This window comes from Cryptotermes secundus, unplaced genomic scaffold, assembly GCF_002891405.2.
Source record: "Cryptotermes secundus unplaced genomic scaffold, Csec_1.0 scaffold376, whole genome shotgun sequence".
NCBI classification, from domain to species: domain Eukaryota; kingdom Metazoa; phylum Arthropoda; class Insecta; order Blattodea; family Kalotermitidae; genus Cryptotermes; species Cryptotermes secundus.
This window is the reverse complement of record NW_019720708.1, coordinates 188,676-216,119: the sequence shown is the minus strand read 5'-3', so window position 1 is coordinate 216,119 and position 27,444 is coordinate 188,676. Positions and strand designations below refer to the sequence as shown.

The window sequence follows — 27,444 nt, the reverse complement described above, 5'->3', positions numbered from 1 at the left end:
AGTCCAGAAGAGCAGGCTAAATGTGATGTGGAGGTCCAACAACAAGGCTTGGGTGACACGTGACCTTTTTACTGATTGGATCAATGAAGTGTTTGGTCCTTCTGTGAAAAAATATTTGCTTGAGATGAATCTGCCACTCCATGTCTTGCTTGTTATGGACAACGCTCCTGGCCATCCTCCAGACCTACAAGATGACCTACTTGAAGAATTTAAATTCATCAAGATCCAGTTTCTGCCTCCCAACACCACTCCGTTACTCCAGCCTATGAACCAGGAGGTTATTTCTAACTTTAAGAAGCTGTACACTAAAGCACTCTTCGAGCGTTGTTTTGAGGTGACTGAAGGGACCAATCTCACTCTCAGAGAGTTTTGGAAATATCACTTCCACATCGTTGCCTGCCTCAAGATGATCGAAAAGGCACGGGAAGGGGTTACCAAGAGAACCCTCACTTCTGCTTGGAAGAAGCTTTGGCCGGAGAGCGTTGTCGAATGTGACTTTGAGGGGTTTGAGATAGTACCTGTGGAGCCTGTAGTCAACGAGATTGTGTCTTTGGCCAAGATCATGGGGCTGGATGTTGATAACAATGATATCGATGAGCTTGTGGAAGAGCACAGCCAAGAGCTGACCACCGAGGAGCTTATGGAGTTGCATTGTGTTTCACAGTAAGAAGTTGTAGAAGAGAGTTTGTCAGAGGAGGAGGAGGAGGTAACAGCAAAGCAACAATCTTCTGGCGCAATAAGAGAAATGCTGAAAGCATGGGAAACTGTTGCATCGTACATTGAGAAGCATCACCACAATAAGACAGTGGCTATGCGCGCTACAAATTTACCGTATTTACGCATGTATAGGCCGCGTGCGTGTATAGGCCGCAGCACAATTTTCAGACAAATTATAGAAAAAATAATTTTCTTGGGATATTATTTCAGGAGTATTACACCCTGTATTACTAATTATGAATATATATTTTTTTTTAAATGAAGTGTGATTTCGAATATTTCGAATATAAGCCGCACCCCAGTTTTCCTCTTGAATTTTTGGCAAAAAATGTGCGGCCTATACATGCGTAAATACAGTATTCAATGATAAAGCTGTGTCGCATTTTCACCAAATTTTGAAGCGTCGGCAAAAACGAGTGTCTCTAGACAGCTTTCTAGTAAAAAAGAATTAGATATGTATCATAAATAATAAACTAATTATTTCGATTTTTTTCTGCAAATCGAATTCGCATTCCAAGTTGGTTCATTCCGCATAGAAGAAAATATGAAGATGATTCACACTCCTTAACAATGTACATCTAATTTTCTTTGAATAAACGTTATACATAAAATTTGTTGAGTATTTTTTCCGGCATGGAACGCATTATCGTATTTTACATTAATTTATATGGGAAAAAATGTTTCGCTTAACGAGTGTTTCGCATTACGAGTAAGATTCTAGAACGAATTGTGCTCGTTAAGCGAGGTTCCACTGTACTTCGTAACGCACGCCTAATAAGTAGATATGCAGACCTAACGTTATTCTCTGTGTACGCTGACTGATTAGGTTACTTAACACATTGATCTACGATATATTTTAATATTACCTGCCCATCTAGACTAATTTTGAGGCAATGTGATAGCTGTACTTAGTAACACATACAGAGTGACCCTAGAGTCAGCTAATCGGAAGCATTCTGTTATATTAATGGCAATGTTCAGACTTAAATCTGTAGAACGGTATCACTGCGTTGTACACTGAACATGGAGAATCTCAATTCGAACATTTGTTTATAAATTCATTAAATAATGAAGACATTTCAGGCACATTTTAGTGTGTATTTTACTAAACGGTTAGCTAACTTTTGGGCCACTCTACATTTTTACGCCGAACTCCCATTCTGCAGGACAAGCACTGATTGCTTGTTCCGCACATCCGCCGCTACCCTCAGCGTCTGGAGGACAGAACCAACGATATGGCTTTCGACCAAATTTGGCATTGGGTGCTTGAGCTAAACGCTGCTGCATGAAATTCATTCTCCTCTGAATCAACAGTGTAGTCCATACTTTGTATGGAGCTTGGACTATTCAGAACAACTCACCAAAAAATGAGACAAATGCCAAGATGCAGCTGCCTCCAGGGTCATGGGTTCATACAGTATTTAACGAAAATCTGTCTATTTTGATGAGCGGATCCCAAGATAAAATTGTTTGCCTCTGAAGCCTCAGAAATGAAGTACTTACCCTGTGTGGGTAGGCAAGATGCCACGTCACGTTGAAACTGGAACCTGCAACCAGAGTCGTGCGGATAGAGCCTGCAACAGGTACACTTCATGTCAGCGCTAAGTAACAAGGACAAGTGCTACACTGCATCCACACAGTAGAGATACTACACGCCATAGTCGTGCACTATATTGCCAACCGAGATAATTGACAGCAGATGTAGGTCTAGTAAACAGCATATCATAGTTTAAATTGTTGACACAACGATAAACAGTAGAGATATTACGCTAGTTACTCGCCATTGCCACAGTCAATACTTTGCATAAGCATACATTCTACTGTTCTGACAGAGTTAATGACAGTGTATAAATTTCGCTGCCCAGTCATAAATTGTGGTGGTGGCAGAACTGCAAGGCTCTGTCTGCAACACGCTACTTTCACATTCCACGCGGTCCCACGCAACACTAAGAAAGCGGTATTTTATTCTGCATTCATTCCCGTTATTTTTATTTACTTATCCTCCTAATCGTTCATCATTTATTATTTTGCTGGCTTCCCCACCCTCATCTTTCCGCCAGTCCTTCATGTTTTGCTTTCTATTTTAATTCCTCGCTTCTTTTTGCCTGTGGCCAGAGTAAAGTGACTGGCTACAGGCTGAACGACCAAAGGGTCGGAGTTCGAGTCCCGTCAGAGGCCAGCTTTTCCTCATATCCCGGTCGTCCAGACATGTTCTGGGGCCCACCCAGCCTATCCAATGGGTAACGGGAGGCTCTTTCTCCGGGCTAAAACGGCCGGGGTATGAGGCTAGCCACTCACCTCCAACCAGTGTCGTGGCCAAGAATACGCGAATCTATTCGTATGCAATTAATCCCCTACACGTCTTCATGGAGTAGTGCTTAAATTAGCTAAGCATAGAGACAGCTTTACCTCGATCTCTTCTTTCTCCCTGATTCTTACTCCCTTCTTCTTTAGTACTTTTTCTTGTTTATCTCATACTCTTTCACTTTCTTTGTGCGTTTCTTTCCTTCCACACTTCGTCTTCCTTCCTGCGGAAGAAATATCGTCCAAGGCCACATCCCCCTCAATCCTTCCGATTGCAAATTTACACACTGCTCATTATCCACACGTGCCAATGCACGAGGCTAATATCCGCAGCTCCTAAAACAAATTCTTTAAAAAATTAGTCCCGACACTTATTTTCCCGAACTTTCATAAAGTTTAAATACATATATTGTAACATTTTATGCTGCTGTAATTGTGTTCCATGATTAAATAACGACAGCCGACCACAGTCATAAAATTTACCACTGAAAGACTGCGCCCGGGTGTGCACTCCCGTTTTGTCAGTGTGTACAGATACTACATATATTTATATCTAGAATAAATCAGAAAGCGGAAGATGCTCCGAGATAGAAACAGTGTTTGTTAACAATTGCAGCATCTGACAGCGGCAGGAAACAACAGTAATTATCATCATCCGACTGGAAAACAAACGAAACACACAGGAAATACAAGAATTAGTTTCCTTTACTTTCGTTCTTACGACAAATTGTTGCATACAATGGACCATTTTTTAAACAGTAGTTAAGAAACTTCATTGTTTAAGCCATGTTAAGTTGGTGCAAATACATCACCCCATATAGAAACGCGGATCACACGAAGTAAGTCGGAAGACAGGCCCAACATCTCGGCCACCAGGTCAATTTATCTCAAGTTACACGCTTCAGAAAATAAGACATCATTACAGATACAGCTGTAACTAAATAAATTCCCACATAATTAAACATTTAAACTATGCGGTTTTGTACCTGTCCGGCTGGACATAATAAATTCAATTGCGTTATGCAAGAATTGCCAACTGAACAAATTTGATACCCGAATGTAGTGGTTGATGTAATCTGTTTCTTGTTCAATGTTCGGTCAGTTGTCTTTTCCAGCTTCAGAACGCCCATCGTTTTCTCGATGGTCCAAGATCTCCTCTCTCTTTCGGTTTATATTGTAACCGGCCATGAAATGAAGTAGTACTATGCAGTTTTGATCAAGGTAAATTATGTTGTAGGATGTGGAGTAACAACATGGCAGCCGTACGAAAGTAGCGGTAGGTTTGATGTCGAGCACTAATAACCTTCTGAGCTAGGCGTCTGAATTTCTGTATGGAGATTATTTCTAATTCCGCCATTACAAACATGGCGATTGTGCAAAGATTTCGGATTATCTCCAAAAAATTAATTATAACAGAATGTATACTTAAACTTATGTTGATCACAGAAAGTAAAATATTGTAGCATGTAGACCCGTTGCTAAGTAATCGTCCTATACAGTAACAAGAATGGCGTTCTCTACGCGGTCCGAGCCATAGCCATGTGAACAAAAAGTGTTGGACGCCGCTTTCTCTACACGGTCCGTGCCGGGGCTATATAACGAGAAGCAGCTTCTATTACGAGAGTCTTGAGAGTCAATAAGAAGAGTATGAGTTTGGTGCGGGGTGGCCGCTAGGCTGGGAGTAACTTGTGAGTCAGTCGCTGGCCAGTAGGGACGTGAACACGGAAGGTGAGGAAGCTACGGCGTTAGAAGCCGTTACCAGGCGACACCTGTGAAGATACAACAGACTGAAAAACTTCGTAATGCTGTAATGAACTGCAATGCGTGAATTAGCGTTAGCGCTATAGTCACCTATATTTACAATCTGTTAAGTGTTCAATAAATCCCATTACCAATCGAAACCCGTCTATAGTCACTCCATCACGTGACAATATGTCTGTAGGAATATAAATCTATGCAGTAGGATAGCAGGAACTCCTAGTTTATCTTTCCAAGGGGAGACTTTTAACTGCTATTAGAGATTTCATTTCAGCTCCCCGAACTGTATTTAGAGCCCGTTTCTTCAGCGTCCATTTCCGCAAAATGCCCTAGCATTTCAATTCAGTTTATTTTCTTTCGCTTTTAAATTCCGAAGTCAGGTACCGTTTGTACAGCGAACGTTCCAGAAGGTTTGTGAACGTTTACATTAACACTGTTATCGTGTCTGATGTTCTTACGGCAGTGGTTATGGAGAGTTTTATCGTTTGAGATATAAAATCCTATAGCCAGTTGAAAGTCATTTGGCGTTTCGGAGGAACATGCAGCTTCCAAGTTCATGGTTGAACAGTAAACCAAGCATTTCTGCTTCCTGCCTACTACATCCTGGTTTCTTCCTTGGCTCACTCTTCATCCATGAAGGTGGAAGTCGCATTTTCCTTCGAATTGTCGGTTGACTTTCGACGGATTACATGGCGTTACGTCCCAGAACATATGTCTAAATTGTGTTCAGTTGATAAGGGACATCTGCAGAAGAAGTGACGTATTAACAGTGTATATTAAAGTTCAGCAGCCTTGCAGGGGCTACCTTTTATCCTTCGGCTGTCTAAAGATATCGTATACAGGTTTAGGAGAAGAGTTGCCATTAATCAGAGAGCTACTTACAAAGACACAGAGTCAGAATGAAAAATACATACCGAGGATGATAAATCTGCTTGTTTTTGTTAACGAAAGACAAATAAAACTTCTACTAATTTTGAGGTTCCTTTCTTTCCATTTATCCTTCTCTCTTTCTTCTCTCTCTCTCTCCCCCTGTCAATCGGTTTATCAGTTAACACGACCAACGATTACAGAATCACTGTTACGATTCTGAATACATAAAAACTAGTTCTTCAAAGGTAATATTTATCTTCTCTTGTCATCTTAATTGGAAAACATTTGAAACCAACTTTCTCTCAATTAAAGAACTTCAAATGTTCTCCCCCAGATGCCCTGGTTTTCTTCATCACAATTTCTGAAGTCAGTTTTTAGACCTGGCCTCCGGGTTGCGGGAGAGGAGAAGTAGGCAGAAGTGCGGATAGAATTAGCGGGACAGTGGTAGTCTGCATTGTGGGATGAAGGTGGACGATGCGCTGTAATTAAGGGATTGACCAGCTACCGGAGTCCACAAAATCAACTGCTTCTTCTGTTGAGAACAGCCACCTCTACCGCACGATTATCAGCTTGGCTGAGGAAATTGTTGGAAACTAAATCCAGTGATTGTACCTTTTAAAATTGTGTCTGACAATGTCTATTTCCTGTTCGGCGAATATAACAAGCATGTCAGGAAATATTTTCGAAAAATTAGACCTACATTCATGTGAAATGACAAACTTGTTACTCGTCCGAAAGATGTTTGTGTTTTGCTCCTGACATTGCCCGTTCTTCTGACGCCATGTTTTAAGTTCAGCCTTCGTAGTTGTGCATGTGCCCAACAAAATGTGTGGTAGAGCCAATATAACTATGACAAATACTCCACGCAGCAAGTGTTCTATCGCAGTGAACCCTGACTACTTATTTAGTCAATAAATATTACAAATGATTTGGAAATAATGGGGAAATTCTGGGGAGAAACTTTTGTGTTCTTGATATTGGTGTGATTTCTGAAATCAACCCTATCTTTCAACGAGGTCGGTATTCTGCAAGGAATTCTGAACGCCACAAGGAAAGGAAAGTGGTGCTGTTTATTCAGTCCCTCAGTCATATATGCCTGCTGAAAGGGATCAGATGCTGTAATGACAGCCGGCCTCCAGTGAGGATTATAACAGGTTACATCTCGATGCAGATCACATGTTTTCTGCATCGTGTGGCTGCCCAACAGAACGTCAATAAAAGCACTCAATATTTACTGCTTTCCTATTACAAAACTGTTTGGCAAACTCGCGTTACTCGTTGTATCACCGGCTGACTGCATCAACAAGAAACCCCATTTATACTGGTCATTCGTAGACGTCTACCTCGTTTTAGATCTCCGCGACTTTCTCCTGCTGAGTCCACGCACGTGCGTGTAACTCATTCAAGGAACATTCTACTTGTTTCGCCCCTCCCACCTACATACAACTCCTAAAGACGGATGTTCAATTATGAAGACTATCGTATAGGGACGCCTATTTGCAAAGTGGTTATTGCTCGTTCGAAGCCCCAGAATAGCAAGAAACTGCTAGCAAATGTGGCTACAGTTCCTTTGAAGCCCACAGAACAGCAAGATACCGTTAGCAAATTTGACAAGATTTCCCCTTAAACCCTCAGAACAGTAAGAAATTGATAAGAATTCGGTCTTACTACTTTTCGGCACATCCTGGAATGCGGGAAATGCACACACCGATCGCAGCCGTAGTTCAGGTTCAGATTCTGTGCGCAGAGGTCGGAGCTGAGGCCAAGACAGTTTCCAACCTCTTACACAACCCAAAATTTCATTATCGTGCTTAAGTCTGTTATTTGATACCAGACCTTACTCTAAGCCAGTTTTATCCAGTCCACACCACATATCTGATAACTTTAAATTTAAAGATCCATTTTAATATCATCCTCCCACCTACACCTATGACTCTTAAATGCCATTTAAAGAATTAGAAAATATGGCACCCAACGCTCACCAACATAAGATTACATCTGTAAAGAAGCTCCAAGAAAATTCACAACGAAAATACACGACGGCAACCTGCAGTACTGCATGGTACATGAACTGCACCATTTCATATTATTCAAGTAATATTAAAGCATCGTGAGTAACAAAAAATATAACCGTAATGTTGTATTTTAGCGTCCTGTTGCACTGATTCTCATCCATGATATGTATGTAATGGCCGTCTTGTAGTGCACTCAATTTCACATGTCACTTCACTACATGTTTCGGCAACACTGTGCCATCCTCAGGTGCTTTATTTACGCTAAGCTATTGCACTGCTTGCCATCATGTGTCTTTCACAAAATTATTAAAATGTACATTCTACATCAACTATAAAAAAATTGTATACACTAAAACTTGTTAAGATCATTCATCTTATGCGTCTGAATTCAAACTTGCGTACTGTATGGTTCTTCCACTATGGGACTCGTTTTTCCTATATTTTTTGTGTACCTGCAACGTGAAAATGGTACTTATTATTATTATCACTTTCGACTTCTATCTGTTATGAGTTTTTTATATTGTTTAGTACTCACTGTGTCTTGTGATGTGTCCTTCCTTTTTGGCTGCGAGCGTTGCAATGTTGGATGTGTGTGTCTTCGTATTGATTGAGTTGTGATGTTGTGGGGGTAGGTGATGGGGTTGTGTTATGTTGTTCTGTGTAAATTGTGTGTAATTCATGAAATACTGGGTTACATATTTCTTTATTTATATTGTTCATATGCGTGTTTTTCTTTGTTCTTCTGTATATATGATAGTTTTCTAATGTGTTTAAATATTGCCCTTTCTTATTCGTTGCTATGATATCCATGGTATTTTCTATTGTACCACATGCATGTCCTGTGTTTAATATGTGTTCCGAGTATCCTGTATTGCTGTTATTGTCTTATGTCGTGTATGTGTTCTTTATATCTGGTATTAAATTTCCTCCCAGTTTGTCCTGTATATTCCATGGGGCAATCTAGGCATTTCATTCTGTCTATGCCACTTTTGTTATATTAACTCATTTGTGTTTTTGATTTTAAAATGTGTTGTAAATTATTCTTAGTTCTAAATGCTATTTTTAATTTTGTGTCTCGAAATATTTTTGTAATGTTTCTTGTTTCTACCACAAAGTCAATAGAAAGTCCGTCGAGTGTAACACTTTTTGTAGGTCACTTCTTTATCACTTCTGTCTTACATGTTTCGGTTTAATAAAACCATCATCAGAGGCACATAGTACAATCATGAAAACACTGTCGTTGTTTAAGATGTACACAGTTATATTTGCTGCGTGGACGCTGCTACAATATGTCGACGTGTAAAAGCACAACACTTGCTAGGATTGTTGAATGCACGTTCAATTCTCACATTCCATCCGAAACTGCCCTCAAGTTAAAACACCAATGTTAAAATATTTAAAAATTTTTAAAACATTTGAAGTAAAATGTTAAGCTCCTCCTTGTTAATTCATCCTGAAGATGGGAGATGTCAGCTTGAGGTTGTATGGCTTATGGTTAGATGTTTCCTATGTGCTGTGTGTTGTGTTCTTGTTTCTTTTCCTATGTATGTGAATGTTGCCCATTTCGTTTTCTGCTCTTCTGAATTCTCTGTAATGTTGTTTTTTTGGTAATGTTTTGGTTTCTTTTGTTCTTTATTCTTCATGAATTACACAGAACAACATAACACAACCCCACCACCTACCCCCACAACATCACAACTCAATCAATACGAAGACACACACATCCAACATTGCAACGCTCGCAGCCAAAAAGGAAGGACACATCACAAGACACAGTGATGAGTACTAAACAATATAAAACAACACATAACAGAGAGAAGTCGAAAGTGATAATAATAATAAGTACCATTTTCACGTTGCAGGTACACAAAAAATATAGGAAAAACGAGTCCCATAGTGGAAGAACCATACAGTACGCAAGTTTGAATTAAGACGCATAAGATGAATAATCTTAACAAGTTTTAGTGTATACAAATTTTATTATAGTTGATGAAGAATGTACATTTTAATAATTTTATGAAAGACACATGATGGCAAGCAATGCAATAGCTTAGCGTAAATAAAGCACCTGAGGATGGCACAATGTTGCCGAAACATGTAGTGAAGTGACATGTGAAATTGAGTGCACTACAAGACGGCCATTACATACATATCATGGATGAAATATAACCCGTATTGGACATTTTCATATTTTATTGTTTAAATATTTTAATATTACAACTAAGACGAGTAAAAGGGCACTGCACTAATACGTAAACAAGTGACGAACAAAACACCCATATTTAAACAAAGTAAAGGGTAAAGAGCAAGTAAGTCAAAGGTACATGTACAAGAACCCATGACGGCCGAAAGCCTGATATATGTTGGAAACCTTTACCGTATATTGCATTAATATACAGACGGATACACAATATGATGCTACGATACAATATTTCTAACAGTATTTCTTAAGTGCTATCTTTAAATCATGTTTTCCAATTAAAATTTTGTGCACGCCTTTGGTGAGGAGTCGTAAATGCCGACTTCTACTGTAACATCCTCGGGAAACTTTGTAAGACCATTCAACGGGAGCGACCAGGACTCCTCACCAAAGGCGTGTTGCTCTTGCATGACAACGCGCGTCCCCATACTGCCAACAAGACAAATGAGACGCTGCGAAATTTCAAGTGGGAAGTCCTCGAGCATCCTCCGTATAGCCCCGACCATGCTCCAAGCGACTTCCACTTGTTCGGCCCTCTTAAACATCATCTTCCGGCTGAACATTTTCCCCACGATGAAGCTGTAGAAAGGGAAGTCACTGCCTGGTTCACACAGCAGCCCAAAGAATGTTATGTTGCTGGTTTTCAGGGGCTTCTGAAAGGTTGGGACAAGTGCCTCAATGTACAGGGAGATTATGTTGAGAAATAAAAGCATTTTTTCAAATCAGTACTCTTTATTTGTTTAAGTTCCATGTAATTTTTAAACTTACTTATTGACTTGCCTACGTACTATGCAACAATTATATATTTCTTGTGTTTTTAAGCAATTCCTCTTTCTAATCACAAACAACAGAGTATACGTTATTAATCTTCTCTGGTGCATTCTATCACTGGATCAGCCCTGCTAAATATGTCACAGTATTATCTTCTGCAAAGGCAACAGAAAGCAGCTAGGTGGAAATGAGGGGATGTTCATGTTGTTTATATCCGCCATATTTCAGTGGTAGCAATATCGCTTTTAAAGAAAACTAAAATAATCTTTTCTTCTGTACTTCCTCAGATACATAAATGAGAATGTAATATTAAGATATTCTTAGGAAAATGAGTTTTGCGAGGAAGTCTTTATTAAATTCACTCTTAGTCTCGCATTTATCATTTGACGAGGCCGGGACCTTAGCAAGGCAGTATTACCAACCCACGCACGGATGGCTCAGCACCTCAAGGTGACCTGCTCTCCCACTTGACCAACCACCATACTTTGCAAGTGACGTCATGAGTTGCGGCAGCCTGGACGAAGTTCCTGCATCCGTTCCGAAGCTTCTGAATTCGCACTCACAATGGAATTGGTCAGTCTGTTTAGCAGTAACAATGAAGCTTTTGAGTTTTTGTAGTCAGCAAACTCAGAGACTCCTTGAAAGACTTAACTGTCGACACGTATAAAATTCTGTATTCATATTAGAAGCTAAATATCCACCAATTTCTGTTCTTTATTCAGTGTGTCCAAGAATACAGTACGTTGCGTAATTGTGGTGTGTAAGCGCGTCGCTGAACTTAGACGAGAGGGAAGGAAAGAAAGGATTTTATTGTCAGAGTTGAGGCTCTCAAGGCGGTGACTATGGGAAGTACTATATTTCGGGACGTGACGCCGTATAGTCTGGAGGACGGTTGCCGACCTTGGAAAGGAACGTACTACTTCTAGCTTCAGTGTCGAAAGTAAGTCGAGCAAGCAAACAGGCAAATAGAAAGCGGAGTCGGTAAACTTCTACAAGAGTGGGCAGTGTAACAGCACAGAATGTAGTACACCTGGAGGATTTTGTTTACTCAAGTTCTCAAATCCTCCGGTCTTCCATACAGCTGTGAATGTGGACCACCTACTTGTCTGCCACATGCAGTACGCCGAACGAGAAATTGCTGAGATTGCAAAATTTTGTTTCAAGGTCGCGGATTCAAGTCCTGATGAGGTCATTGGATTTTTTTGAATTGACCTAATCCTTCCGGCCGCACTAGGCCCTGGGGTTTACTCAGCCTCTAACAGAAAAGAGTACCAGGAATTAATTAAATAATTTTCCTGGGGAGTGAGTCGATTGTCAAGGTAACGTGGGACCCTTAACGTCTCACGACCCTTCAAGGCCTGTTACAGGGATAGCTTTACTTTATTTACTGGATGGAGGCGAGAGGTCTGCTTCACGCCCCTGCTGCTTTACCCTCAATAACATATATAATGAAAAAGTGTACTGAAAGAGTTTCATTTTATAACTTTACACTTTCATTCAAAGATTTTAATTTCACGAGAAAAATTGTTCCTTATGACAAGGAACAGGAAAATTTCGCGCAAAGAAGCAGGAAACCCTGTCACATTTCAAGTACATGAATACTCGAGACTTGCCCTATGCAGCATCAATTGAGTACACATGAACTCTTGAGTAGTACATAAGTGTCATACGTTTAAGCTCTGCCCGGCTCAACGCTGCAAAGCAGCTCATGTCTCTTCTCTCGTCTCTTCTTCTTCTTCTTCATTGTATTATTGTTACAGTATCACTGGTGCTAAGAGTCTGTACACCTATCTCTATATGGGACTTAGTAAAGTGAAGAACTCTCATCATTCAAGGGACTTAAGGCTCCTTTTTTACTACACCAGCCTCGCCCTCATCCCTACAAATAAATAATTAAAAACAGCCCCCAGCATCTACTGAAATCTTGGTGTTGTTTGTAGAGTCTCAGACAACAGGTTTTCCCATTACGCAAGTAGTCTGAATCTTTGCGGGCCGACTACGCGGGAGGACTGCCTGAGCGCCTCAGGGTCGGGAAATTCACTGAAGAAGGTAAACCTTAATAGAGCCTGCACATGAAAAGACTGTTCAAGCTGAAGACGAAGTGACAGACATCTGGGACGCTGCCAGCAAGTATCTATCTATCTACGGCTCTACAACTCTTGTGGACCTTCGCCGTTTTCTTTTCAGTTTCTTAATCTATACACAGTCTGCAAGACTCCTTGGAGGGGGGATCAGTCCTTCGCAAGGCCGCTAACTACACACAGAACAACACAAACGCAAAATAAACGTACACAGACATTCATGCCTCGAGTGGGACTCGAATCCACGATCCCAGTGTTCGAGCGGGCGAAGACAAGTTCATGACTTAGAACGCGCGGCCACTGTGTTCGGCATTTACATAGGCCTACATCAGTGAACTTTGTTTCCTGCTACGAATTAAATGAAATCGGAATTTGGAAACAGACTCAGACCGACCGATGAAAACAGTGAGACTGAAGTGGGCCAATTACGAAACAGATAACCTTGTAACATCAGAAGAAGCGAAGATTAAACACCAAATTTTCCAGTAACTTGGTAAGTAATAATTATTTTCGATACACTACAACGTCATGGGACTATTTTTTTTTTAAGTTACTTCCAGTTATGGGTACCAAAAGTAAGCTTAAATTTTTCCTTCTACGTTTTAGCAGGCGGTTTATAAGCATTCGCGATCCCTGCAGTTTAGACAACTGAAATTAAGTTCTTGATGCATTCCTTGCCCAATGAATACGTACATCACGGGGAAGTCAGCGTGTATCATCTCCGAAGCGTCTGAACGACTATCGGTTAAATGTGGTATTGGGTGTCTACATCAAAGTTGCAGAACTACGAGTAATTTCACTTATCTTCAGATTGATCGATTATAAATCCTACTGCACATACAGACCCTATCTTAAAGCGAAATTAACAAACATCAACGCGCGAAAAATGAATATGGGTCTACAACACTTAAAATATAATCACTAATGTCCATTTTTAAATCGTTCTTCCATGTGGTGAATAAGGAAACGGGCTGAACTTGGTCCCTCACATGAAGGGAGCGACTGTGGAGATTCACGTTGTAGTTTGGTGGGTTTCAACGCTATGTAGCATGGTAGGTGAATATCTAAATTTCGGAAACACATATGCCTCTCTCTCTTACTACCCTGAAGATGGAGGCAGTATGCACAGTATCACGGTATAGATTGAGGCTGTCTGAGAACGGGTTGCTGGGGAGCATGTCTGGGCATGAGAGACGAAGCGACGGGAGACCGTGCAAATTCACAAATTGCACTGTCCATTAATATTGTTAGGATGATCGAATTAAGATGAGATAGACGAGCATATAGCACGCATGGTAGCTGAGAAATGCATAAATATTTTAGTCTAAGACCCTGGAAAAAAACGCTATTTTGGACACGTCATCGTAGATGAGAGGATAATATTAAAATCTTAAATTAGTGTTATATTAGGGCGTGGGCTAGATTCATCTAGCTGGGTAGGGACTAGAGGCAGGCTCTTATGAACACGGCAATGAACATTTGGGCCTCATCAAAGGCAGGGAATTTCTTTCTTAACTGAGCGACAATCGAAGCTCTCTTCCACTTACTTGTTTAGTTGATTGGTTGGCGTTCATGTCCAACATTAATTTCCGGACTCCGTGCCAAATATCTACAAAACGCGACCCGCACGAAAACGACAAGCCCAATAATCCGTAACGTTTACATAAATGCGAATCCTCCTGATAGCCTTCAGCCACGCGCACCACATACTTTAGAGAGAGAGCAGTGAAAACATGTACACTGCCACAAATATCCTTGGAATGTCTTTAAGAGTCATAGAGACAACATTTTAATGTGTTTCTAACTCGTGCTTCCACATCAGTTGCTGTCCTTCAGGAAGACGGTGACCTTGTAAGAATTATCTGAGACTACTGCAGCCTTGTCATTACACACGTCACGCGAGTGAGGAGGCTTCGCGAACCGAAATGGCGAACTTCTCGGGGTACAAGTTCTAGCTTGGAAAACTGATAGTCACATAGCCAGTCAACATATCCCATTCTTTTTTTTGAACCAGATTTGTTCACGGAAATGAAAATGGATCAATAAAAGGACAGGGGGTTTGAAGAATCAGAATTAAACAAGAACAGGATGAATTATATGGAGCCTACGATCAGGCTGAAGTGATTGGGAAAGTGATTCAAATGAAGCAAATAATGGTGGTGAAGCCAGACTATAGAAGAAAGTGGGAACTGCCGAACTGTAATGGCTGGAAGATGTAGAGAACGGTGTTACTGACCATCCTCAGTCTGTGGTTCTTCCTTTACGTTGGTCAGGCGAACAGACGTCGCAGAGGCAGAGTGGAGGGCTACAGTAGCAGCGAAGGCAGTTCACCAGTCGCATGGTTTTACTGCACCAGTAGGATTCTGCTGTAGCTTACTGTATCTTCGGCAGCGCCATTAATTGCGTCTTTACTATTGCCGAGCGCAAGCTTCTGATCCATATAACAATATGATTACAGCCACTACTTTAAGAAATTTTTAAAAAGTCTCTTTTATTGTCTTTCTACAGTGCGTTTCTCTGTGTCGCACATATGTAGAAAGTAATTAAATGTCAAATTAAAATCATTAAACTGGTTACGGACTTCACTGTATCCCAGACTTTTGAAAGTGTCGATTTGTTCGACGGTCTCATAATTCAACACTATTGTGACTCCTATTCATAACCAACCTTGGTACTCTAGGACCTCTGATTTTGCAGTTGAGATCCAACTATGCTTTTTTCCTTCTCTTCGGGCCTTCTCTTCGATATTTTACATACAAGTCTCATTTCCTTCAGCAAACTTGGCATCCCCATTCAGCGGCCCAAAATATAGTGGATGCATAACACAAACTGTGAAGATTCTTAATATGCTGTCCTCTTGTCACTTCCCCTTTCACAGAACTAAATATTTTCCTCAGCTTGCTGTCCTCTGACACCCTCGAGAGGCGCTGTGACGCTGTCTTCGAAACGCATGCAGAGATCTGCTAAAAGTGTTAATCGGAACCAGGAATTAACATCCACCTCAGTGTCCAAGTTTTCCAAAGCTGCGAACCTATCTGACATTTCAACACGATACTGCTCTTTACCCTCTGCCTCATTTAATTTCTTGAGGCTGAACTTCTCCATATGAACTCTGTGGGTTGTTTGTTTGCTCACTGCCAGTCTTTCCCTAACCTTTGCCACCACCAGGTAGCGGTCAGTATCACAATCTGCTGCCCTGAATGATCGGACATCAGGTATACTTGAGTGCCGTCTCCTCTCTATTTAAATATCATCAAACTGATTGCGATTCTTCCCATGAGGAGATGTCAAAGCAAATTTATGGATGTAACGATGTGGGAACATTGTAGTTTTGGCAGGAAGATTTTTCGATGTGGCAAGGGTTACTGCTCTAAAAATCAGGATAACATAAATTGAATTTTATTGTTTACCGCTACATGTTTCGGTCCTCATGGGACCATCATAAGGCATTGTATATAATAAATACGATAAAGTTACAAAGTAGATAACTTTCAGTCCTGTATGACATACAGGTTTACAACACTTCTGTCTTTATTCGCCTTACATGTTTCGATTCAAAAGAATCATCTTCAGAGGTGCACCACTACGAGCAGGAAACACTGTCACATAAGATGTTTTAACATTATGCACTTAGGTTACGAATAATGCTCACTATATCACAGTTTGCCCTATGCAGGCACGTTGACGTGTAGATTTACGTATGATGTTTTGTTTAAGCGTATTTGATGGGTATTCGATTGGGGTTTCCCACTGTACGCAATGTGATGTTCACTTTTCCATAAAATAGCTTCCCTATGTATTTAAATTTGTATTAAAAATCTTCTGTATGTAAAAAATTAGTTATTATATTAAAAATCGTGAACCAGCATTGGGTCATGTTGCTTTTTCTTCCGGATGGTGGAAGATGTCGATTATTTTCTCTTGGTTGTATGTTCTGTAAACATATTATTATATTAATTTTTATTTATTCTATCTTATATAGTTATATATAGTGCTTATAAGGTTATTAAGTGTCTAGTTAGGCCTTACCTTATTGTTAGTTGTGTAGTTTAAGTGCGTGCTGTGTCGTATGTAATGTTTTGGAGAGTACCGTGTCGCGTATTATATTCTTCCTGTGTTTATGACGTTGAAGAGTGTGTGTTCAAGTTATGTATAATAAGGTCAAACATGTTGTTCTGATTGTTTGTTTCCCTTATTTGTTTCTGTTCATCTATCAATTTATTGTGTTTGTTGTGGTAATATATTTAGAATTCCTCTTTTATGTTCATTATATTACCCTTATTAGCTTTTTCGATGATTCCCATGACCAATCTCAACGGCCATGGAAATCATCGAAAAAGCTAATAAGGGTAGTTCAGAAGCACAGCCTCTCTTCGGTGTACAGTTTGCAATATGCATAGGGAGAAAATGAACATTTAAATAAAAATTTAAATGTAATGGAAATGCAACTTTAAGCATTTCTAGTACAAATTCTTTATATTTTCATTGTACATATGGGGGCATGCGGTAGCGTAGTTCGTTGAGGCCGGAAGGTCGCGGATTCGATTCCCGATGAGGTCCATGGATTTTTCAATTGACCCAATCCTTCCAGCCGCACTCAGCCTCTAACACAAATGAGTACCAGGAATCTTCCTGGGGGTAAAGGGCGGGCGGCGCGTAAGGCTGACATATTCACCTGCATCTGTGAGCCGGTTGTCTACAGAAAATGTGAAAGCCTCAACGTCTCACAGCCCTGTTTCAGGAATAGCTTTACCTTTTATAATCATATTCGGATGAATGAGTATTTAAGCCTTAGGGACACCAATCAGAATTTAAGATATCGTGTCCGAATTAATAATTTAAAAGATTTATCAGCTGCATAATTTCTTTCGCGAGGCTTTCCAACCACCACAAAAATTAAAATATACATAACTGTAATAGTGCCTGTTCTGTACGTTTTTCAAACGGCCTCTCAGCGTCAGGGGAAATACATAAATTCAGGGGTGAGAAGGATATTGGGTCTGAGACAGAGGGGGACGGGCAACGTAGCAGGGTGGTGAACAAATTACGCAAGGAAGAGCTTAATAATTTGTATTACGCGCTAAATATTGTCTAGGGCACCAAATCAAGAAGACGCAATGGGTTGGCATGTAACACGCAGGTGAAAAAGATGAGAACTATGTACAAAATTTCGGTCGGAAAACCTGAAGAGAAGGTAACGCTTCGGAGACATGGGCGTATATGGGAGGATAGTTTTAAAATGGATATTAAACGAATTAAATGTGTTGCATGGATTGGCTCGGCATACATTCCATTGGCTAGCACTTGTGAACGCGGTAATGTCTTCGGATTCTGTAAAAGGCTAGAAATTTCTTGGCTAGATGAGCGGCTATCAGCTTCTCAGAAAGGAACCTGCTCCAGTGTGCGGTCACTGGAAAGAGCCCCATCCGACCTCCAGCAAAAGGAACACACATATCAGGCTTTGCTCTGTTCGTTTCCTATCAGAAGAGTGGCTTCTGTTTAAGCCTTTCACCCTTAAGGATGGTTACCCACAAAACGTGGGCCGTGCCACAGCTCAGGCGGTTAGTCCCCGGCTTCCCACCAAGCCGGCTCGGGTTCGAGCCTAGGTCAGGTAATGTGGGATCCGTGGTGGACAAAGTGGAACTCGGGCAGTTTTTCTCCGAGTACTTCGGTTTTCCCTGCCAATTTTCATTCCACCGACTGCTCCATATTCATCATCATCCGGGCGTGGTACAATTGGCCAATTAGTGGCCGACGTACTAAGTGGACTCAGTCTCACCCCACCCCAAGAAACTAAAAGAAAAATAACTAAACTACCCACAAACCCGTTTTCCAACTACGACCCTTTGAGGTACAGTAGTTAAGAAACACACTGTAGTGTTCACGTTCCACATGCTGTACTTATCCTCCAATGAAAGAAGCTGGCACATATTTCCTACAGTATTCAGGAAAGCGCAAAGTACTGCTTTGTTGCTCTTGCAGAATGAAGTATACAGGCATAGTAGTGGAGCTGGAAGCTAGAAGGCCCAGCCGCACGGTTTCTGGCTGGGCAGAAATTCTTTGCTTATATTGGCTTACAAAGAATAACAATTAACTGGCCATACACTATTAACAGAACAGCAAACAATTTTCAGAACTAAGAAATTCAAACTCGAGATGATGAGATCACGCCGAAACTAGGCAGAAATATTTTCAATTTACGTTCTCATTGTCATGACAACACTTGACTTGTTCATGGCTTGCCTACAACATGGCTGCACTGCGCCCGTTTTCATGTGCCTGCTTAGCATTGCTGCTTCCCTTGTCACAATCGCACGACGCGCATTCAGAGTGCGGTGCGGGTCCAGGCATGGAGAATGCAGCAACCCACAACCAGCATACGGAATACAATGTTACATAGCCATGCAGAGTTTCGTATTTGGGCGGATTCTGTCACAATGCAAAAAAAAGAGTTGAGGTTTAGGTCACAGAACGCCAGGAGACTCTACAGGTAGGTTCACTGAAATCAGTAACAGTAAAATGAGGTCGCATTTTATGCGATGGATGCGTCCCTAAAGACCTCGCACAATTAAAGAAGAGTTTTCTCGTATGAATAAATTTATTGCCGACTTTTTGTGGATTCGCATTAGTTCAAACTTTGCGCATAAAGTGAGACTTCATTAATATTTTTATATAGCACTATTTCAAATACGCATAAAGTAGGCTAAATCTAGTGGAAGTGTTAATGTCAGAAGTTCAAGGGTGACACTGCACCAGCAGGCGATTTGACATTTTTCAGCTGAAAAGGGAATGACTATTTCACAGACCCTACACAGGGGACTCGGACCAACAGTTAAGAGGGCAGAGCTTGTTAGTGAGATGTCGTGTACAATACTTAAATGTCGTTAGTATGATATTATTGTTCTGAATATTCAAACTTGGTAGATCTAAGCGTAGATGGGGGAATATTATTGAAATGGGTCGTAAAGAAATACGACGTAAGGTGTAAGGGGATGTATTGGATTCAGTTATGAGGACGGAGCATAGTGAATGTGGCAATAAACTTTCGTATTTCATAAATGACGGCGACTTTCATGCCCAGCAGAGCGCCTGTCGTCATCTATAAGACGTTACTCCGTGGAGTTCGTGAATATCCTCATGCAATGGTGGGTCCTATTTTCTTGAACAGAAATTTATGTTCGCACATCACAATTCAGTTTATGATGAAAACGTTACATACTAATTCTACTCACCCTTTGGCATTCCACACGGTCCCTTAGTCCTCGAGTTGTCCAAGAAGTCGAGGTCATACCTTCTTGCTGGCGGGTACGTCAAAGCCACATGGGCTACACTAAAGTCACATGACGCCAGAAACACGAGGAATAGAGTCCGAAAACTGAGCGCCATATCACGAACACTTCACTACGTCATGAACACTCGCGATAGATGATGCTCCGGGCTCCCACTGCAAGAAAACAAGAAACATTTAGATTCAACTAAGTCTTTCGCGTCCACGGCGCAGAGACTGTCTTTAATGGTGGGTAAACTCTCAAGGAAATTCCCTGATCTTATGTTGGCAAAGCCCAACGTACACGTATTCAGATAAACCTGCTACTGGATCCTACGCTGAGCCAACGTAACCCTGTCAGGCCCTTCTGGTCTCTTTCCTCTAGCATCTACTTCAAATTTATCCTTTAACGTCTTCATTTTTTATATTCTGTCCAAAATTTCTTACCAGTGTCTCCTGCCCACACATGCTGCATGCCCCACCACATACCTCGCCAAATATAATTTAAATGTCCTTATAAAATCAGGTACAGAGTACAAATTATAGGATGTTTATTCACTCCCTTCTTGACCCCAAATATTCTCCTCAGCACTTATGATCTCGAACCCATCGAGACATTCTTCGTGTTTCCCAAATGCTGTCAAGGCTAGGCCCTTAAACCTGGGCACGAACGACCCTTACAAAACCTTCAATCCACGATCTTATCATCTCCATGATGCTGTAGCTCTTGCAGTTAAAATGACGCCTTTGAAATACTAAGGATCAGTAACCGGTGCATTCATTTCCACTTTACCTAGGCTTGTCTAATTCGATAATATCAAAAGTTGACCGGATAACCTCACAATTCTTCAAATTATGGATTTTACGTGCTCCCAGGTTCTGAGGCATCTAGCAAGTTGCTGCTACTGCTTGCATATAATAAGCACACGCAATACTCTCAAGGATATCTGAACTGCTGTATGTTGTTATATATATGAGCTGTGTCGTGCTTGTATTTTACTTAATGATGTTAGTTCATATGAAACTTTACAACTATTTAACAAGATTCGGTACTGCCCAGAGGGACAAAAAGTGTCGAAGAAGAACGCTTCTGCACAGAATCAACAAAGAAAGTGACACTTCCCACGCCACTTTCTCTCGTTCACAATTCCATTACTACAACATTTCCTTGAAGAGTCTGCAACTTGCAGTGTGGCCACTAGTAACGTCCTCTCATTCATGGACCGGTGAGTTTCCTGTTTGTCTCGGTACATCTACGTACTAGCATGTCTAAACAAGCGTCGTGGTCACCCACACTGAATATTCCCATTTAAATATAATGTACGGGAAATTAATTAAGAAATAATATCATAAACCCACCGTATCCACAGTCAGGTGAAGCCGAAAGCAATGCAAGACACAATAGAAGTTGCTGACAGATGCACTCTCAAGGTGGCATTCAGCAAGAATGCTTCGGTTAAGCATGGCCGCTCTGCTTGATACGTATATGCAAAGACTTTTAACCCGGTGGCTCTCAACATTTTCTGAATCACGGGCCCGTGAAATAGCAGTTGAGTTACCAAATAAATCCAGTTTCACTAGCATTTCTCGTCTATTTACGACAGTGCATAATGAGTCTGAGATGCTAAAAAATATTTCTTCTGCTGCGAAGTTCAGTAGCACTGAAATCTAAAAGTCGCCATAATTGTCCGCCAATTAAAAATTCTGCATGAGGATGTTTAAGTTTATTATACATATTCGTCGTGCAGTAACACGGCTGCGCCTTCCATTTTGAAAGGTGCAGCTACGACCTCAAAATTCCATGTCCTCTTCTTCTGCACTCGGTAGAGAGGAAACTCAAAATACTAGCTTCATGTATATTATATATTGTAAATTTATAGGCCTATATATATGGGCAAGTGAGAAAGTAAGCTCAAAATACGGGTATTAACATCTTTCTTCTATTGGTATCACTGCTGCCTGCGCACGCAACCATAAGAACCGACTTTTCATACTTTGATAGTGATTTATGTGATCTTCAGCATTCAGCTGCCTTTCACCAGCAGTTCAGTAATTTGTGTAAGACTATCAGGATAATAGGAAAACAGTGCTTTGTGCCCCGAGTGTGGACGTTCTTCAGTGACACTTGCTCTGTCATCACTGCACATGTCAGTCCTCCCGCATAAGCTTCGCTGCGGCAAAACACTGCCACCGTACTGACCTGCGAGCCNCCCCCCCCAAAAAAATTGAATCATTGTGCATATGGTACGCGGAGCGGCCATGCTGACGTCACTAGTGGTGAAAGAGCGGAATGGTGAAGGTCAATAGGGAGGAATGTTCCTGCAGTTACGTGAGCATTTTAGAGTGGAACTAACGGCGATAAAAGATTCGAACAGTCTGCTAATACTTTCTGACTTACATATACATGCAAATATATGTTGCATGCATATTGTGACATGATGCTTGAACGTCCTCTTCAAGCCAACGGCTGGGTGAACGCATTCCCAAGCACCACAAGAATAGGCGTCCACTGCTACACAACGGTTCTAGTTACTGTGATTCTCTATACACAGTGTAAGTTCAACTGCCGAAAGCCGATATCCACGGCAATGAATTGTTCAAAGCACAGCAATCGAGGGTCGCGATAACATTAACTGTTCGTCGTATATGCGGTCGGCTGAAGTATTATGTAAAGACAGGTTTACACTGGGGCAAATAAAGCAACCTAGTTGCTTTCCTCGGGCGACTATGTCTGACGTCCAATTTATCAAGCAGCATGCGACCGACCCCATTTACACCCAGAGCGACTGGTTGCTTAAATTCTTACGTCAGCTTGTGCGTCAACCTCAAGAAGGAAACTCAATGAAGGGAAGTGCACCCACTGATCACCTTCCGTGGATCCGCTCTTCATCTTTCTTTGCCTGTGGAAAGTCGTTCTGAGATTTTTAACCTTTTCTTTCGCTTCCTTCACCGAACATTCAAACTTCGTGGCTAATTCGTCCCATAGCTTCAACTTCTTCCGACTGTCTTTATAACTGGGATCCCGCAAATCCCACAGAATGCTCCTTTCGCGGTATTCTTCAATGAGTCACTTGGCTTTATCCGGGACCCAACCCATTACGCCGCATGCGAGTAGACAACTGCACCCACTAGCGGCCTGGAGCAACTAGAGGACGCGGCACGCCTGCCTGCCAGTGAGCAACTTGTAGCAAGTGATCGCTCCGCGTGCGGCGGGGTTGCCAATGGTTGCCTTAGTGTAAACCCGCCTTAAGGAGGCCCGGAGAGACAACAGAGAGTCAATACAAGAGAATTCAGACGGTAGATGAACAGCTGAAGTACTGAAGACGTCATATCATATGTTACAGTTACAGTAATCTTGAGAGTGTTAACTGTTGTTTGTAGTTAGGATTTGCGAATATCCTGTAAATCGATTCGCCAATCCAAACCCCGTCTACAAGTCACTAAAACGCGTGACAATATGCCGATCATAGCGGTTGTGCGGTCTAAGGCACGAACCGTCTTCGCCCGCTCGAGAACTGGGGTCGTAGGTTTGAATCCCAATCGAGGCATGGATGTCTGTGTGCGTTTATTGTGTGTGTTGTTCCGTGTGTACGATGCGGCTTTGCGACGGGCTGATTCCCCATCCAAGGAGTCCTGACGATAGATGGATGGATGGCCCGACGGACGGACAGATGGATGGGTAGGTATGTAGGTAGGTAGGCAGAAGTCGCAACAATGTGTGTGTGTGTAATATAGACGCAACTGAAATTAAGGGCGAGACAAAATGACGGAGATCAACAGCCATCGGTTGGGAAACACAGCGTTACTAATAATACGGCACTACTTGCAGGAAATTACAATCCTTATGCCTGCATTTAAATAAGGTATCAGTAGTAGTACTGAGCAAGGGCCGGTGGTTAATAAGAATCACTATTAGTACTGTACACACTTCAGCAAGATAAGGATCCTGCTGGTAACCCTCGGTTACAAGCGTTCAGAGCTGTTATCCGGCGTTCTCCCGCTGCTGCCAATGTCTGGGTTTATGGCATCGAATGATTGGATGACTAATGAATAACGAATTGGAAAGAATTTGAAAGGAAGCGGTCTTGGCCTAGTCCAGGAACTATCCTGTGACTTTCCTGAAAAAAATGGTTAATTCTACGAAAGCCTCAATTATATTATCCGGTGTCTCCGCCGAGAATCCAACCATGCGCCTCCAAAATACAAGCCTTGAGGGTTAAAAGCCTCTTGGGTGAGTATCAGTTTCTGTGAATACATAAGAGTGTTCGATATGTATTCTGTACACGTTTGTAAGGTCATACACCCCTTTATCACGCATCATAAAGTGATTTTAGACAAGTCCAGTAGCAGGATACCTACAAGGAAAAGAACAAAAGACGCGGCGTGTTCCAAATCAGGTCCACCCTATTCCCAAGGCAGTCTTATGGCACCGTCTGTTTCTTCGTCCTGAAGTAATGCCAACACTATAAATTGAAACGAAGATTTTGGGGCGTCAGGAAGGGGTCGATGACTGCTTTTTACTGGAACTAACTGGTTTTATCTACTATTATTTTGTAGCAATTAATGGCAAAGCAGAAAAAATAACGATTTCAATATATAGCAGAGCAATCCCAAAGAGCTTTGGCAGCAACAGGTGATGGCATACAAAAGATCTCATTGTCGATCATTGTCGACGGCAGTTTCATGAAGCGCTCACCATCCCGAAGTTACGTAAAATAACTAATACATGACGTCTAGTAACAAATGCAAAAACCACGATAGTTGTTTAAACTTGCATTTAACGTCAACTTGTCCTGAAAATTTCCAGTCATTCATAGTGACGTCATAACGTCAATGTTATAAATTCCAAGGATTCCAAAAACCAAGAAAGGATGTCAAGTTTCTCCTGCACTGGCCGTTACAGGAGGCCCGGAAGAAACAAGATAAAGTGACATGGTTCTGCGAAGTCTGTGCAGAGGATATGCCCTTATGCACGCACTTACTGCAATAAATAGGCGTGCGAAAGCTGTACATGTACATTATGGACAGTGAAGCAACACATTTGTATTTCCTGCTAATTTCTGGCATTACATTAAAACCAGTTATTTTTCTTGGGCCCTTTATTTCGTCATTATGACATGAAATTCGGTAATTTACTATTCTATATTGTTTTCTTTACACTGTCGCGTCTTAATGACTAGACACGGGTTTCGGATTGGTAAATGGATTTATTGAACACTTATAAATCGTAACTACGAGTAATTATAGCGCTCTCGCTAATTCACGCTCTCGGCTTCTCACCACTGCACATGCACTTCTATTTCTCCACCAGCCGTTGCTTCGTAATGGCTCAGATTCAGTGTTCAACGGCTCCTGTCCTCGCAAATACACGTACTGCGTGTATGACGAAACCCGCGGACAAAGTCTCGCTGCGCGAGGCACTTTTTCGAAAGTTAAAGCGCCCGGAGCAAGAAGTCGACCATTGGTACTGCCATCCAGTGATCCTTAGCCAGAGGGACAAATTTTTCTGACACCAGTACGTGAAAACAGCCTCTCGCCAGAAAGCAGCCTAGTATCTCTTCCTGCTATTCGGAATGCCGTAAGTTCGAATCTGAAATCGGGAGCCGGCCATCTTGACTCAGAATATCGTGATTTGTCTTAGTCTTTTCAGGCGAGAATTGTTACAATGCCTGAAAATATGACACGTCCGTTTTATTTTGTATCCTTTCCAATCCGTCATTTACGACCGTCTTGCCATCCGATCCCTCAGTCATGGAGCTGAGCCCTTCTTGAGAAGATTCCAATTGTATATTTACTCAAGAATTCCCCAGAATATTGTGGAACCCGAAGGTTCACTACTGTGCTCACAAGAGCACTCCAGTGGTTCCTATCATGAGCCAGATCAATCCAATGCATACCATCCCATCCTATCTATCTAAGATCCATTTTAATATTGTCCACCCACCTACTCCTTGGTCTTCCCAGTGGTCTCTTTCCTTCTGGTTTTCCCGCCAATATCCTATATGCATTCCTCTTCTCCCCCATTCGTGCTACATACCCTGCCCATCTCATCCACCTTGACTTGATCATTTTAATTATACGTCTTACCATCCGATGCTGCCGAAAAAGCGTCCTTAAGTAACTCAGAATAAATCAATGGTAATATACACAGTGCTGACGCCAGCATGAATTGTCGAAATTGTAGCAAGCCCAACTTGTGTGTGCACTTCACGTCCTCTGCCACACCTTCTGGACATTGTATTCCTAAGAGCCAAGGGCTAAACTTTCAAGCACGGAGATTTCACCTGTTCTCTTGCCGTTGCGGTCTTTAACTCAATGCAAGACAGGACCCGGCCCCATTGGTCTTGAGAGAGAAATCAGAGTCAACGACCGCCAAAGCCCAAAGGCGGTTGCTCGTCCTGCTGAAGAATATTATAATCTGTAAACAGAGAGATCAGTTCCTCTCGTTTGTGAGTTGCTGTGTGCATCACACAGTGTAATTAGTGCTGTCAGATGAGCGCGCCGTATATCATTCACGGTGAAAAGTGAAACTCAAACATTTGGCCAGAGAACCTGAAGGAGCAGGACCACTTGGTAACCCGGGTACAAACAGACGGTTGCTGTTAGTGTTTGGACTGGACTCATCTGGCTTCGGCCAGTGTCCAGTGGCAGGCTCTTGTGAGCACAGCAGTAAACCTTAAAAGAGAACATGGGAATTTCTTGATCAGCTGCGGGACTATCAACATCTCAAGGTGAGTCCCAGCAAAGGAAAGCGAAGAGAAGGAAAAGGAAGAATAAGCCAAAGAAAAATATTAAATGTAAGATGAAGAAACAGGAAAATGAAGGAAGACGAAGTAAGAAGGGAAGGGAGGAGAACTGCAAGAAGTGTAAGACAAGAAAGAAAGAACTGGACGAGGAATAATTTCCGTATGATACTGGCAAGGAAAACGAAGAATAAAGACGGAGGAAGACGACGAGAAATAAGAGGAAGTTCAGGGAACATGAAACATGTAACAGCATAAAGTATGTTATAGCCACAATTTCTCCTGGTTAGTTACCATCATATCACGGACATAAGGTAAAATTGTCCCTGTGCTTAACTAATTAAGCACTAAGCCATTAAGGCGTATGGGGGAGTGGATGTATGGATCCACATTTTCTTTACCTCGGCACTAGTTGGAGGTGAGTGGTCAGCTTCAAGCCCCGGCCGTTTTACCCCCGGGAGAAGAGCGCCCAGTACGCATTGGATAGGAGGTTGGGTGCACCCCAGAGCCGGTCTGGACGACGTAGAGAAGCGAAAATCCTTGATCCTATCGAGAGAGTTTCGATTGATTCGTCGAGTTCATAGGGATTGACCATTCAGTAAGGAGTAAGTCTGTTCGACAAAACTCGATATTGGATGAGAAATTTGGACTGAATTCTTCTTTCTGGACAACACTGTGAATTCAGTGCGGGCAGTGAGTTGTGTCTCAATATTTGTTC

The 27,444-nt window shown here is 41.7% G+C and overlaps 1 long non-coding RNA gene across 1 annotated transcript in view; it reads right to left on the bottom strand.

The window, feature by feature from the left end:
- Nucleotides 1-2,219: 2,219 nt before the first annotated feature.
- Nucleotides 2,220-27,444, bottom strand: part of LOC111871682 — a 66,265-nt gene continuing 41,040 nt past the window's right edge. The window contains exons 2-3 of the long non-coding RNA XR_002844083.2: nucleotides 19,949-20,160; nucleotides 2,220-2,291 (exon numbers count right to left, since the gene is read on the bottom strand). This is a non-coding gene — a long non-coding RNA (uncharacterized LOC111871682). The remainder of the gene's footprint in view (nucleotides 2,292-19,948; nucleotides 20,161-27,444) is intronic.